This window comes from Chamaea fasciata, unplaced genomic scaffold (assembly GCF_029207755.1).
Source record: "Chamaea fasciata isolate MVZ Bird 193981 ecotype frontalis unplaced genomic scaffold, bChaFas1.0.hap1 SCAF_4, whole genome shotgun sequence".
In the NCBI taxonomy this organism is placed as follows: domain Eukaryota; kingdom Metazoa; phylum Chordata; class Aves; order Passeriformes; family Sylviidae; genus Chamaea; species Chamaea fasciata.
In genome coordinates this window covers 20656866-20673582 of record NW_027094089.1, presented here as the reverse complement: position 1 = coordinate 20673582, position 16717 = coordinate 20656866, and the positions used below count along the sequence as shown (strand labels likewise).

Genomic DNA, 16717 nt, shown 5'->3' with positions numbered 1-16717 from the left:
CACAGTGGCTCTCAGTTGTATTTCCTTTTACTGTTTCCTCAGGTACTCCCAGCACAGCACTAAGTAATTGGATAGTCTTACAGGCAAATAAAAAAAAAAAAATATTAAGAAAAGAAATTTAAAAAAAAGAGGCTGCACGAGACAGTTTGTAGGTTTAAGATTTACACTTAGGGGCCTGTGGGGATGAATACAGGGCACAGCTGCGAAACTTGAAATCCTTGCTTGTGTTAGTTGTTCCTGAAGATGGGAATCAAATATGACAGTTTGTACAAAATATACTGATTATATTCAGCCCTTGTAATGTTGTTTCAAATGAACTTAACTATTAAAAATCAGGAATCAGAGATTGAAATAATCTGTTATTTTACTCTGTTTTGGTATTTGATCCTGCCTCTCTTTCAGATGACCCTTTTAACATAATATAGATACTATATTATAAGTTTAGACTTACATTACTTACAGAGAATGAACAGTGCAGTGGGGAAAATGTGTCTAATGAAGCTAAGTTTGCTGAATTAATCATATAATTATGTGCTGTAACTGCTATAATTCCATTTTACATGCCATCTAACTAAATCCTGCTACATCCCAGACTTCATCTTATATTGAAAACACAGCTGCAAGGCTTCTTGGTGTAAGCCAAACACTTATTCCTTGTGTACTGGGGGTCTTCCCACAGGCCACCTGTAGTCTATTATTTTTAAATTTTACTTAATTCTTCTCAAGCTATTTGTGGTCTTGCTGACATCTCCTGAAGACTTATTCCACATCTCTCTTCAGGAGTGTTAAGATCTTGAGAACACAGACACTTCACTCTGGCACTAAGGATTCTGTCTGCTTCTCTTGACGGTTGCTGAATTCTCTCCCACTAAAACTGGAAAATATGTTTTAAAGCTGAAGAAGCAAAGGCTTTTTGTCCCGTGCCTTCATTATCATCACAGAAAGCCTGATGTGAACGAATTCTCACTATGTTTTTCTTTCTCTGCAGGATCATACTTTCAGGGGGGAAGAGGGATATCAGGCATTGCTTGGTGAAGAACGCATGAGAGATTGGCTGAGGGAGCAGCAGAATAAACACGAATATCACAGCCCACATGATACAGAGGTTATGGCTAGCCCCAGAGGGATGTCTGTTTTATGCAGTTCATGCAGCTAGGGGTTTGTTGGATAGATCTTTCAGTGAGTCAATTGTTCCCTTACATCTCAGAGGAGCCAGTGTTAGCAGATGGACTAAAGAGGAGATGGGTAAAGAGGAGATGACAGTTCCCTGGAGTACACACTGCTGCTATTCAGTATATGGGCCCTACTACAGTAATGTCGTACAAACCTTAATATGCCTTCTCAAAGATTGTTCTCTTGAAAGTGTGCAGACAAAAACAACATATATACAGTTGGAGCAATGCCCACAACACAGAACCTTTCACCTCAAGCTGGGATTCTCTCATCACTCAGTGTAACAGCACCCCTTCCTAAAAAGTGTTAGGAAGAATCACATAGTCTGCAGTTTGAATTGAAAGTGAATGTATTTACACTTGGTGGAATGGAAACTGATATCTTTTTCTATTCCTGTGCTGGTTTTGGCTGAATAGAGTTAATTTTCTTCATAGTAGCAGGTATGGAGCTGTATTTTGGATTTGTGCTGAAAAGAGTGATGATAACACAGGGATGTTTTAGTCATTGTTCTGTTGAGCAGCACTTGCACAGAGCTGGGGCCTTTTCTGCTCCTCGCACCACCCATCAGTGAGGGCCCTGGTGGTGCACAAGAATTTGGGAAAGGACACAGTCAGAACAGCTGACCCCAACTGACCAAAGGGACATTCCATACTATAGGGCACCGTGGTCAGCATGCAAAGCTGGTGGGAGATGTAGGAAAGGGGCATGTTTGGAGTGATGTCATTTGTCTTTCCAAGTCACTGTTTCGTGTGTGATGGAGCTCTGCTGTTCCAGGAATGGCTGAACCGCTGCCTTCCCATGGAAAGTGCTGCATGCATAGATTTTGCTTTACCTACTAAACAGCTTTCATCTCAACCCACGAGTTTTCTCAGTTTTACCTTTGCAAATCTCTCCCACATCCCACCATGCTAATAAGTAAGTGGTTGTGTGGGGCAGATTTGCTGACTGGGGTTAAACCATGACAAATGACGAGTGGAAATACCCAAAAAGTGCATGAGAGACAAAATTGTTCTCAGATTCAAATATTGTGCATTTTTGTGCACTGCTGATGTCCTAATATGTCACAGTATCTTAGTGCTTCTGTAAGGTCTGTAGAGACAGATTTGGTGGCATCTCTGAGAGCAGTCCTTACTCTGAAAATACCATTTTGGATACATAAGGCAGGAAGTAAAAATCCATCCTATTTTTTTTCATTTTTTAATCTTGCTCCTGGGATCAAACAGCAAAATATTTCACTTCGTCTTTTCTTGCTACTATGTTCATTACATAGATTAAGTACCCCCTCTTAGAGAAGAGGCACAAGGACCTGCAAGGGACATTTCTCATTTGCTGTTCCAGAGAGAATGCATCATCTATTCATTCTGATTTCCAAAATTAAGGTAATATGATTTCTGCCCATAATGACTTTTAAAGAAGTTACAGAGACAATGGAGCTGAACTCTCTTGTGTACTGGAAGGTTACAGAACAAAGATACAGGTTAAGGTTTAAGAAGTTTAGACTTGAGACTAGAAAAACTTCTCCATGGCACAGCATTACAGTACTGCAACAGGCTGCTCAAAGAAAAACTGGCATCCATGCTCCACCCTGGGAGGTTCTCAACCAGAAAATCAGGCGCACCACTTTATTAGCCTTGATGTAGAGTCCTCACTGGAAGATCACTATTGATGGCAGCAGAAGTGGAAGAGCAGTGGAAAAGCATTTTCACACAGATCAGTCTGTGCTTCGCTCCCTTCCGAGGTGTTGAGCAAATGCCTGCAAGGAATGGTGTCTTATGGTTTGAATTGTGCTTTGTTTTTCTGTAAAGAAAGCAGGCTTCATAATCCCCATAACAACCCAATTTCCTGTGTTTTGCCCACTCATGCAGGCACTGTTTTTCCCAAGGATGAAAGAGTCTGTATTCCTTTAAAAGTATTTATTCAAAAATACTCCAGCTGCTACCTTCCTATTGGCTGCTAAGCTTAAGGAGAAAGATTTTTCAGAATCACCATGAAGCCAGACTCTAAAATGAAACAGAGTTATTTATTTTTTAACATCATTGTTTTTCTTGAAGGCACCGCAGCTTATAATTGGTCCCAAGTTATTTCTCAGTTTCTCCATATTTGTTCTTACTCTGTTTTATTATCATGAGGATAGAAAATATGAGACAGTAACCCTAAGATCATCCATTTCATTCACTTTTGGGGGGTTGAAGCCCAAGGCTAACAAAAAGTGTCAAATATTTCAATAAACTGAAAAAACCTCTACCATTTACCACCCACAGTTCTGTTCACATTTGCAGCAGCATCATAGCTGGTCTAAAACATGTTTAAAGAATCAAACAAAGTAGTGCCACAGGAAGGAATGTTTAGACTCTCAAGTGTTACACCTGAAAAGCAATATTATGAGGTGTTCCTTTAAATGGAGCATTTAATGTCCATAAATAAATTTTATATATTCTTTTATGTGTAAATAAGAAATCCACATTTGCCTTGGACTGATGAAAGTATGACCAGTCCCCATATTTTCTTTATTAAAAACTTTACTCTTTGCTTTCAACTTTAATTTTCCTGATGCTATCTTCTTGTTTGCAGCTGAATTATAAATAACCACTGTTACAGAAAGTCCATTCTCTCAGTATTTCCTGTTAGACAAAAAAGCACAATTAGCTGGACTTTTCTAGTGCTCATCTGTTCTCCAGAGACTTTCAGATCTGTATTTAAGGTCAGAGGTTCACGCCATTTAAATAAGTTTCTGTGTGTTTCTCTAGACCCACCTTGGAACAGCTGATGCACCCCAGACACCCACAGCAGCACATTTCCCTAGAAACTGTGACTGAAGAAATCTTCCACTACCAAAGGCCAAAAATCCTAAGTCAAAAGTTAATGATGACCACTGGAGCTTTACTTTGTTCACTTAACAGCTACCCTGTGTTTGAAGTGACTTAATTATGTGGAATCAGACTTTGAAGTCTTTAATTGCAGATTACAGCAAAACCTCTGTGAGTAACACCCTCAAACAATAACGTTCACAGGAGCCACAAGGAAGAACAAGAACACCCACAGCGGCAAACAGGAGCAGTGATGGACAAAGATGTCAAAAGAGCCACTTTCCTTCTAGACCTGGTCACTGTCTGCAAGACCACATCAGATGCTTGAATAAAAATGTGGGTAACAGTCTCAAACCCATATTTGACTTAAGTTTTCCATTTAGTGTGGGACCCTGGTTACTCTATTCTTTTAAAAGATGGGGAGAGATCCTGGTAATGACACATTTTTGATAATGGCCTAGTGGTGAGAGGATATGTGCAGGAATCGTGAGTCCTAGTCTCAGTGCTACGCTGTGTATTCAGAAAATGTCCATAAATAACTTCCTGCAATTGGCTACATTCACTGGAACTGTTATTGCACTTAGGAGAAAGTTTATTTGCATTTTGGCAAACAGCGGCCCCACAAATTCTGGTTTTCATGGGAAATATGCAGTACATCCAGATCACTACTGAATCACAGGGTGCCACTCCTGAATGAGCATTGTGAGGTGAAGTTTTAGTGCACAGAGATTGCTGGAACCAGCTTCACCAGTTTTATGTTTTCAGTCAAGGTGGGTGGAGTTGCCAAGGGTGAGCAGTGGATAAGCAGGAGCCATGATAATAGCCTAGTCCTGTTGTCAGATCACTCACAAAACTTTCTTGAGATATAACCCTCTTTGGGAAATTCAAGTGTACACTACTGAGTGTCATTTAGGCACTACTAACCAAAAACATCTTGGGATAAGTCAAGGAGCAATACTCTATATTGTTAAGCTCACTGGTGATAAATAAGTGGTCCTTGTGTTTAATTAGGGAACTAGGATCTGTAGGTTGCTCATTCTGTTTAGATACCTGAGTCATGCACTAGACTTCTAAGTGCTTTTTTTGACTTAACTTTCAGCTGTCTGAAAGCAACCCCTTCTCCCTTATATTGACAACATTTTTTTTTTCTTCTTTTTATAAATGTTATCTCACCTCTCACGTCTGATACGAAGAAATACAAATCTTAGGCTGACACTCACCCTTTAAAAACCATTATATAAGCTTACCTGGGGTTGCTGCACAGTAATGTGGCAGAGGGAAACAGTTTGATCCTGAGCCTCTTCAGGATTTTATGCTCTGAGAAGGGCAATGAACACCATTGTGTGATTTTTAATTTTATAATGATTTTCCTGTTGATTTAAATAAAGTAATCCAAATATTAAAAAGCACTTCAAGTAAAATTGTCTCAGAGTCTTTCTGCTGATTAAATGGAGACACCACACAGAGATACTTGGCTCTACTTTTCCTCTGAAGCCCTGTATTTCATTTGTCCAGGAATTCAGTTAACTCAAGGCAAAAGTTCTTTATGGGAGGTTTGTAGAGTATTCACTGCATCATTAGACATTTCTTTGTTATGGCATTGACTGATTTGTATCTTTTTCTTGTGGTGCTCAGCAAGCGGCGGAGCTCAGACAGGTCTCTTATTACACATTTGACTACAGAAATGAGTACACTTGGGAAGACAGAAGTGTTATTAAACAGAATCATGTTATGTCTTCATTTTTCTGCTTCAGAGTAGCATGATTTAGAATGAATTAAGACAGGTCTGGGGCCTTTGTGTGAAGGTAGTGAGTTAAACATGAGTCTGGTACGGACAGGGCAGTGATTTCTACAAAATTTCAAAGAAATTCAATAATCTTACAGTAGTCACAGTTTCCTCTTAGTGTATCTGTTAAAAAAAAAAAAAAAAAAACAAAACAAAAAAAAAAAAAAAAAAAAAAAAAAAAAAAAAAAAAAAAAAAAAAAACAAACCCAACCCAAACCTCTTTAGTGTGATTGCCTCTTGATCTTTAACACAGTTTTATACCTTTATGCTTAGTTTGGCTCAGAATCACAAATCAGTGTTAGCAAAAAGATGGCTTCTCCAAGTATTACCCCTTCATATGAAATCTGATCTAAAGATCAAGCTAACTTCTTTTTTGTGACTCATTAAGAACAATAATGTTTCTGTAAGAAAATTCTGCCCTTAAATTCATGGCCTTGCATCCATCTATGCAAATAAATATATGGAGAATTTGATCTACAAAGAAATCACTCAGGAAACTAAATTTTTTTCCATAGACTTCTGCAGGGATTCTGAGAGGTTAAGGCCCCCTCAACCTATGTCTTGCTAAATATTTTTTCATATTTTTCACTCTAAAAGATAATAAAAATACATGCTTTTGTTTCTAAAGTAGCCAGAGAATTCCCACTCATACAACTTTTTCTAAGTCCCTTCGCAGTCTAGTCACAGGCCAGAAGTAAGTATTCATTACAATACAAATTGAAACTTCTGCATTGACCAATTTTCTGAATGTTTTGAGATTATGTTTCAATTCTGATCCATTTCTAAATACCTGGAAGATGAAAAATCTCAATCAGACTAGTCCTAAATAACAATCTCTTTTATTAAAACGTTTCCTTCAAAACCAAGAAAGAAATATAAGTGTTCCTGGTTAAAAAAATCACCAGTTTTTCAAGTCCTATTCAAAACAATACCTATGTCTTGAAGATGAATTAAAATTAAACATAAAATATTAAACAACTAAAAAGAAATACTAAACTAGCTGGTAAAAGTGGCAGCACAAAAAAACTAGTAGCACTGGCAACAATTCTACTGGGAATGCAGGTAAATTGAGGCAGGTTAGGTTGGCAGGTGTGAAAATAAGGCACATTTTTGGAACAAGAAATGTGGTTGAACACAATGAGAAGATAATTTATGATGAGTAGATAATGCAAGAGAAAAATTAGTAAAAACATTCAGTAATGAGCCTGAAGGAAAGCCATCAGCTTTTCTAACTTTTTAATCAGCAACACCAGTTTAATAAAACATTTTATGTTTCCCTCTATGCCCTCACTTTTATCATAAAAAAAAAAGGTATATATTTGCAGTAAAGATTTTACACATAGGAAGATTTTAAGATACTTTGTGAGCGCAGTCAACACTGTACTTGGCTGATGCCTGAGGGGTTTATCTTCCAATCAGAATATCACAGAACATTTGTTGCCAATCTCACAAGCTTCCTCCTCAGTTTCGGGGTCTGCACTGCTTTAACAGAAACAGTTACTGCAGTGACTGAGACCAGCTCAGGATGCAAGACTTCATCCATTGTTACTGAAATTAGAACCCAAAGCTTTCAGTGGCATCACCAGTGAGGCAGGACCCAGCTGTGGGTGTGAGCAGGGCGCAGACCTGGGGCTCATAGAGCAGCAGAGCCACAGGTAAAGAGCCACCTTACCCTGAACCCAGGATCAGCAGCGCAGGTGGATGCAGGAAAACAGCCCCCACAGCCGGTGTGGCTGCTGTAGCCAGACCTGGACTAGACTCTGGACAAAGCTTCCATCCGAGGCAGAGGGTAAAAGAGAGGCAGTCACCCAGACTTGTTGGCAAGGGTACTGCCAAGGTTTTGGGCTGTAGCGGGTTGAATGCCCCAAGGCACTTGTGGAAACCGCACTTCGAGTTTTTACCTTCCCAAGCATTGCTCTCACCTTGCCTGAGCCAGTCGGCTGCCATCTGAAGGCCTATTTCCTGCCCTTTGCTGATGCATTAGACATAATTACATGAGCAGAGGACAAGATAAAGAGCAGGATGTTATCATTCTGTCGTTGGTAGCTAAGACCATGGTGTTTCTCTTTCCCCTTTTCCCAGGAGTCTCATGTGGATTTTGAAAAAGAAGTAAAAAAACCCCCAGTGTTAGCACTGATCACTGTAAAGTTCACAGAAAGAGAAGCTGTACATTATAAACTAGGAAGAAGCCTGGTAGACCATGCCTGTGTACTCCTTCTACATGACAAAGGTGCTACTGCTAGTGGCAGTGTGCCTTGCTGCGTAAAGGAAGTCCAGTAGTTTAATCAGAAGTGTTTAATGTGTGCTTATGGCCTGGAGGAAGTCTTTAAGTATCCTCAGCACTCACAAATCCAGCTCATACACTGGTGCTGAGGTTGTCTTTCAGGCTTTGTGATAGCAAGAAGTCCAAAAGCAGTTAATGTTAACATGACACTATCCAAAATGCCAGGATAAAAATGTGTTTTGCATTTTGGTCATAAATAGACTAATCATTTACTAAAAAAAGACAGCTATTTTTAAAAGACCTTCAAGATTAATATTTAAAAAATTGAAATGAATGTTATGGGGTCTAACTTCGGTAGGAACAAAAGACTCTGAGATCATTCCCAAATGCCACTGTAAAAATATATATAGAACAATTTTATGAGAGACATGAAATGTGAAATGAGCTTGGATTTGAATATTGTTACAGGGAGCCAAATAGTAAACTCTAAAGTCTCTTTTTTTTTTTTTTACAATGGAGACATCAACAATGTGAACAATTGCAGGCCTGCTTCAAAGATCTAACAAAAGCCTTACATTCTTGTAAAAACATTAATAATTTCTAAAGACACTTGTTCACAATTGGAAAAAATAATTTCATTTCCATGTTTTCTCTTCAGATCATTTAGGTTGGGCTATACTTGAAGTGCTGACCACAGTAAGAACCCCAGACATATAAAAGAGCCTGAGCAGTTATGCTATCTGCCAAAGACAACTGTTAGTTTAAGAAGTTGTATGGTGAAAGCACATCACACCACTTGGTGGGGTCAGACAAACGCACACAATTTAAAGAAAGAGAAAAACCAACCATAAGTTAACTAAAATGTTGAAGACCTGGCATGAGTCTCTTTTTTCTCTCCAAATCAAAAATAGGTAATACTTCTCTGTCCATCCTCAGGCCTACTAAAAATAGTATTGAAGCAAAATCAAAGTTATTCAGCATTTTGGGGCTTCACCCTATCCTCGGGGCTAAAGCAAGGAATTTTCCCCAAGTAAGTCTCTTTCTTTTTCCATAGCTGCTGATAATGCCATTGTCCTCTATGGGAAACATGCATGAGGCAGAGTTACTATTCATTGCAAATAAATATTTGAATGAAATACTATTCATTTCAAATGCCATCCTCCTCCCATGGTCCCATATGAATAGTGAGATGCTGTTTATCAATTAAACAAAAAGCACACTGAGAAAGCATTCTAATATAGAAGGAACTGGAAGTAGAAGAAAAGGTCTAAAGGATAAGAGTCTGAATGATGGCAGCTGGAACCTGCTTTTTTACCACGGCCTAATTTCCTTAGTTGAAAACACACCACAGTTGGATGATCCACTCCCTTCCTGGGGAAATGGTCTCCATAAAGTCAAAAATGTCTCAGATCAAGTGATTAAATACCCAATATTACACTGGCACAGATGCATTCAGCTGGTTTGTACATAATAATAGTCACAGGTACAGTAGAAAGATGAGCAATAAATGAAGCTGTGGCTGTTCAATCTTCACCACATTTTGGGTTGATTTCTTCAAGCTTTATACATGAATTTTGACAATAAAGGTGGCCCATTTTGTAGTTATCTGTGCTTCTGTTTTCTTTCTACATAGATCTGCTGCCTTTGACAGCCTCATACTTGAGCAAAACCAGAACACAGTGTGAAACATGGATAAACTATCCACTTCTGACCTGTCTGAGGTCATCAAACAAAACCAAAAAAAATATCTCACAAAATTTTCATCTGGAAGCATGAGTTGGCTGAGCTGGACACAAAAACCCTGTCAAGTCCTCCCTTAAGTCTCGCCAGGATATTAACTTTGAAATAAAGCCTAGTTTTTCTGAGTTCTGTTTCGAAGATTTCTGCCCTATTCAGAATGTCTGACTTGCCATTATTTTAAGAAAGAGGTAAAAGCCAAAGGGTGGAATTGGAAGGAACATGTGTCATCACCTCAATTATATTGTTGTCTAGAACTGAGTGATGCTGGCACATAAAACTAATTTATGGCTATAAATATAATATATGGTTATAATTACATGCATGGGACAGTCTTTACTGTCTAATACCTCTGCCTGACCCATCTAGTAGCTATGGCCACTAGAAGTACATTCATCTCACACAAAATCAACTATTGGTGACCCTCTGTAAACCCCATTTCGGCACCCTGTTTTAATACAACAAAAAGAAAGAGATTTGTATGGCCATGACATATGTTTCAGAGAGCTCTCCTTGTAATAAAATTTCTAAAATCTCATCCCAAGTTCCTACACACAGGGTCACATTCCTGCTATATAAAAAAATTACCACCTGGTTTTTAACCACTAGTAATTAGGGAATTGGTTCAGATCCAACATCAATAGTGCTCAACCCTGGCCGACAGCACTATCACACAACAGGAATCATGAAATTCCTTGATTCAGTGCCTACCTAAGTGAATAGAAAGCTTTCTGTGGGTTTGAGGAAGAGCTGGTTACGAAAAGGAAGGGAGGTCCAGGACTGATTTAGATATTGACGTAGCTAGGTAAATTTTCAGACTTTAAGTCATAAGACTCCATGTTTCTGTAGAGAGGATGTGTGGTTTAGTGACTGAACAGCTTCACTTCTTTTAGATTCCTAATAGCATCAAAACAGTTGGATGAAGATAAAACACATGCACAGACACAGACAAGAAAACATGTCACAACATTTAGGCTAATACCTTCAGGTGCAAGTACTAGCCAGTTTTCGAAAATACTAATTTTTAGAATTTTTTTTTCTGATTGGTTTTCTGCTGCTTTTTGGGAAATGAGGTCTTTTGTGGCTCACATTTTGCACTATGATTCATCACTTTGAAACATTGATCATGTCTGGATTGTTGAAAAGCGCGGTGTTTAAAAAAAATAAATAGAAAGTTTTGCCTGAGAATTTCAAACTGGGTGTTCTCTGCCCACATATGGATGGATACTTTTTTTATACTCAGTGCTAAAGAAATATTTAACCACCCCCTTCATTTAACCAAGCTCATCTCAGTTAGTGGAAGTGAAACCACTTTCTCCTGACCAACTGTGATTCTGTTCATTCCAAGAATGTTATGTGTCAGCCGTATTCAGATTTAAATACCATCTAGAAAAAGATATGACATTATCAAAGTTAGCAAGAAACAGAAGATGGATTTGACTGGTTCAGGGGATGTATACTGGAAACACTTCAAGAAAACTCCTCCCTCAGAAGGTATTAATGACTGGTGAGCAGGAATGGGTAACGGGCACTACACGCTTACATGATTGTCAAGAATTTGTCACAAGGTCCCATCACCTTCCTAGCTGCTGTTGTTAGTGAGTCCAGAGAAGCAGTGCTTTTACAGGGCTCCAGGCTTTGTCTGTAAGCAGCTGAATACCTATTATAACCAGCTAGAAAAAAAGAGTTTTTTCTACATGCAGCACAAGCAAGTAGGCCATCAGTGGTTCTTTCGTGAACAACAGCATGGGAGACTCTCAGAATGTGTGCAAACAACCAGCCCGAATGGAGAATCTAGAGCAATTCTCTGGAAAAATCCAAATATCATGCAGCTGCATGATAGCTCTGTGTTTGAAAATTAAGCACATGCGTGTCACTGCTGGTGGAATCCCTGTTCAGTCCCTCTGGAAAACTCACGCCGACAGTTTTGTGTCATTACAATATAATTAAGTGCATCAACATGATGATTTAGCTGATTCACTAGCAAATAAATTATTTGTATGAGATGAGAATAAAATAGGCATGCCTTGCTAAACCCTCAGGACATCCTCCCTAACTCTGCATCAGTAGAAATCATCAAACCAAAAGATTGCTCAGGATTTGCCCAAGTCATACAGCCTACAGAGGGAAAGCTATAGCAAACAATGCTTTTCAGACCTTCCTGCTATGGATAACAGACACATTCTGCATGGTAGGAATATAAAGTTTTATCTGTCATCTGCCCAGTTTAGTGGCTACTCTAATGTTTCTTCTCTCAGCAGCATATCTGATCCAAACAATTATCTGGAGAAGTATTTGGGTCAGACCTGAACCAATCAGGATCCATCCAACAAGAATTTTTCTGTATTCTAGGCCTTTGCTTCTGCTACCAGGCTGCCTCACTCATACAACCCTTGGGAGCACCTTGGAAGAGGATGCTAATATGCTTGTGCATTGTTACTCCATCAGCTTATTAGTCCTTTGCTTTCATTTTGCAATGTCTTTCCAAATTCCAATAATTCAAAGTAGGTATTATTTATGAGTTCTTAGACTGGATTCCTGGCACCTATTTTTGGTTTTAGAAGTGGAGCAGATTTTCTGAGATGGCCATCCACACTCGTCCTCCAGGGAGAAGCAAAGCCCTCCAAAAAGCAACTTAATCCAATCAAAAATGGATGCCTAAAATAAATTTAATGAATTATCCTTCAGAAGCTTCTGTTATTCTGATAGTAGGGAAAGCTTGGTGAACTAGTTAGACTACAAGCTTATTCTGTCTAAAGTTAGCTGAGTCTCATAGACACTTTTCCATATTTTAAACTGTCCATTATGAGTATATTGTAACTTCAGAAAAAGTCTCACTGGTAATTTTAAAAAGCCTCTGAAGGAGGTGAAAAACTGGACCCACCATTTTAAAACACAAATCACCTTACTCTCAGAAATTATTCAAGAGCAAATAGACAAGCCAGGAAGAAGAACATAGCAGGTTACAGAATTTCTACCACAGCATGTTGGATGCTTTAAGTTTACATGAGCCCAATGAGAGACTGAAAAAGTTCAAGGCAGAGGAATCCATGAAGGTTACAAATATACCACACACCTTCAGGAGGCCACATGTTGTGACAGACTGGCATATTACCCTACATATACCTTGTCCTACACATCTGCTTTTGGCCACTGCTTAAGGGAATGCATAGCACTTAGAGGATGACTTGGTCTTACTGAGTAATCCAGCTTAGGCCATGGATTCTCATGTGTTTACTAGCCCCATTACCAGTTCTTGATTCACAAATTTACTGGCTAGGAATTAACACATTTGAAGAGAAGTGATCTAATCTAAATTTAAAATACTTGCCAATTAGCATCACCTATCAATAAAGTTTCATCTCAGCCGGTTGTTTAGACTGAAGCACTTTCTGAAACTGTACCCATCAAACTGGCAATGATAATTGCCTATTTTTTTTGACTGTATATATACTTTTGGAGTTCTGTTTACCCCTGTTTATGCTTAGAAGATCATAAAATATGCTCAGCTGAGAACCTCCTTATACTCAGTCTTTCTCTCTTTATCATGCATTCTTTTTTTTTTTTAAGAAACTACAGTAAGTTCAGATCCACTATGCAGTCTTATTCTACTGTTTTTGTTGTTCAACCTACTAAAAAGCCACAAGAAACAAGGAAAAACTTACAGCTTTTATGTGGTCACTGCCACAATGAGACAAACCAACTTTTTGATATCTTTTTGGACTCTAAGCATCTGAGTTTTAGCTTTATGTCCTGTAAAGGAGAAAGGTAATATCACAGGGCATAGACAGGAAAAATAGGAGCAAAAAAAAACTTTAAATGCAAGAACTCTGAATCAAAATTTTCAGACTGTAATGACCCTGTTACGTGACTGGGTTAGTTTTCAGTAGATGTTGAGGGATGGTGCAACAATTGTGAGCTGTATTACTGGAGCTTGTGAGATGTTTCACTTTTCCTCTTCAGACTTCAGAGAAATCATGACAAGGACTTTAAATAGCTGTAAGTATCAGGAGTTCCCTCCAGCTTGGACTAGGAAGATACCCTGCCCTCACTTCTGTGATCTGCAACCACACGGTACCATGTCTGTAATATCTCTGACATCAAACTACTCTCAAGTAACTTGATATACCTCCAAATGTAACCAGAAACCACAGAAACAGAAAGGAGAAACAAAATGGTAACAAGTCACATCTGGATATGATTTTGGTGCAAATTGGAGGCCATCTGAACAGGTCAGGGAAGGTTGATTCTTTTGTTTACCCACTCCTGTAATACAGGACCGAGGGCACATTGACAAAATTGAAAGGCAAGTCATTTAGAGTGGCAGGAGATAAGAAATACAGAAAAATAAGCACCTTTTTCAATAATAATATTTTACGTATTACTAACCTGTTGCAGGATAAACTGAAGGAGAAATCTGTTATAGGACTTAGAGAAAGGTTAAGCATTGTGTGAATTGTACAAATACCTTCTCTTGCACAAAATGTGTTTAAATTTCGGGTCCTTCTCCCTCAGCGAATAAGCTAAGAAGAAGAAATCAAGTTAGGAAGTTGCCCTTTGAGTATATTTTACTATAGTTTTATATTGATGATTTTCTAGTAGATTTTCCTCAAGATATTGCTCATGGATAACGCTGGAGGTAAGATACAGGATTACATTATTTTTGTGTGTGTTCTAAAAGGCTCGTGCCAAAAATTCTGAACAAATTATTCAGGTTCTTATCAACTATGAACTTCATTTGACACCTGTAAAGACTGTTAAAAATGTCATGGCAGTCTTCCAAAGATACCTGAATTTAATCCAAAGGCAAAAAAGTCCTATTGAGTAAATACTAAAATCTATTAGTGAAAAGTGTTAAAAATGAAAAAAGAAATATTCCCCTATCATTCTTAACTGTATTAGAAATTATCTAATTAGATTATATAATTTGTGTGATTAATTTGATCTTTAAGAACTATTTCTATGCAAGAGAAGCTCTTAAATTTAACTGACCAGTAAGACAAGACAAAGTTTTAGAATTTACTCAGTATCAGATTAGAATAAGTCAAAACACATCCAAGAGAATATGAGATAAACTAAGTTAAGAAGCAGTACATTCAAAATAACACAGAGCTGAATGAGGCTAACCCACTTTCTTTAAGGGGATTGAGAGGTCTGAGATGGCATTCTGCACCCAAATTAAAAACAGAAAACATAACAACACTTTGGAAAGATACAGATTACCTGGGAGAATAGAATAAAGAGTATTTAAAAAGAAGAGTTACAAAGAAGCCTGAGGACTTAGCTTTCTTTAGAAGAAAGAAGACCAAGAAAGACATGATTGTAGCCCTCCAATGCATAGAAGACTGTAAACAGATTCATAGTATCATAGAATCACAAAATGGTTTGGGTTAGAAGGCACCTTAGAGTTCCCCCTGTTCCAAATCCCTGCCATGGGCAGGGACACCTTCCACCAGACCAGGCTGCTCTGAGCCCCATCCAACCTGGCCTTGGACAGTGCCAGGGTTGGGGCATCCACAGATTTTCTGGGCAACCTGTGCCAGAGCCTCACCACCCTCGGAGTAAAGAACTTCTTCCTGATATCTAATCTAAATCAATCCTCTTTCAAATACAACGATATCTCATTGTTCCCTATAGCCCTGTACTTCTATCATTTTGTGGTACATTCCTAGGCAGGCGAATCTCAAGGGAAGACTCCTTGTTCTTAGTGGGAAATCCCAGTAGGCTATGCCAAGGAGGACAAAAGAGAATTTAAGACATGAAAAGATCAAGTACTTGTAGGTACACTGGAAAAATTGTAGCATACCACACAAGCAGCTTTTGTAATTCCCAAACCTGGTATGTATTCTTCGTTCAAAACTAATATGACACAGATGCCAAAACCTACATTGTTTTCTGTGCTGATTTATATTGTGGTTAAAATAGAGAAAGTGCCTACATTTTTATACAAAATATTCAATTCATACACAAAACCTCATTTTTTTGTCTTTTGAGTTAGTGAAAAGCAAGGCCTTTTGAGAAGTTTTAAGGCTGTAATCAGTCACTTCATGGATGGACAGTAAGGGCCACTCAGCTGAGTTAGCTGGAAAAGAAATGGAAATGCCTAAAAGATGAAGGATGAAGATTCAGTGGTAGAAGCTGCTGCATATGCCAATTTTAATGTTAAACACCATATTTCTTTTTCCTTTAAAAAACCTAAGATTTAAATAATCTGATATTATTAAGAAAATTTCATTTTTCCATCACTTTTCAGTTGATTTAGCTCTCACATCTGTCTCTTTCTCTAATATGTTTCTATTAAAGCTGCATCAAAATCAGATCATTCTGAATTTCATAAAAAATATATTCTAAATCTTACTGAGTTAAGCAAGAATGCTATTTCATAATAATGTGTAAGAAAGGACTGATGAGAAGAAACTTTCTATCTCATCCACTTTAATCCAGATTCTTCCAACAGTAGCAGGGAAAAGCACTTCCCTTGGACTATTAAGGAAATAATAGTGAACTGAATTCTTTCCATGTCAGCATTATTAAGAATTATTATTAAGATAATGATTTTTCAAGAAGAGACACAATGCTGTCAGGTATTATTAAGACAAAACAAGCCACTGTTCATCATGAGAAAAGCAGCTGTTCATTTGTTCTATGACAGCTCCTGCTATGTCACTTTTTGGGTGTTTAGTTCCTTATCATCTTGATGATGCACTTCAGGTCAGATCTGGACTTGGAAGCAACTTTGCAAATGATCTGTATAAAGGTGATGGCATCAATGACATTGCAGACAGCAAAATTTGAGGAGTTGGGCAACAATTTCACACAGCAGGAACTAATATAATTACAAAGAGTCATATAAGCAGAAATGAAATGATCAGACAGAAGTGTGAAAGGTGTACACAAAAGTTGTATTTATATATAAAGTTGAAAATTGTTGCAAAAAACTCGGACACTCTTTCATTTAGAAGGGATCTACAGAGACCATCTGCAGTCCAG

The 16717-nt window shown here is 38.2% G+C and overlaps 1 long non-coding RNA gene across 1 annotated transcript; it reads left to right on the top strand.

The window, feature by feature from the left end:
• The first annotated feature begins 1075 nt into the window (after nt 1–1075).
• LOC136288828 (uncharacterized) lies at nt 1076–4294 on the top strand. The gene is made up of 3 exons (XR_010720593.1): nt 1076–1105; nt 2444–2552; nt 3921–4294. It is a non-coding gene; the product is annotated as an uncharacterized lncRNA (long non-coding RNA).
• The last annotated feature ends 12423 nt before the right edge of the window (nt 4295–16717 follow it).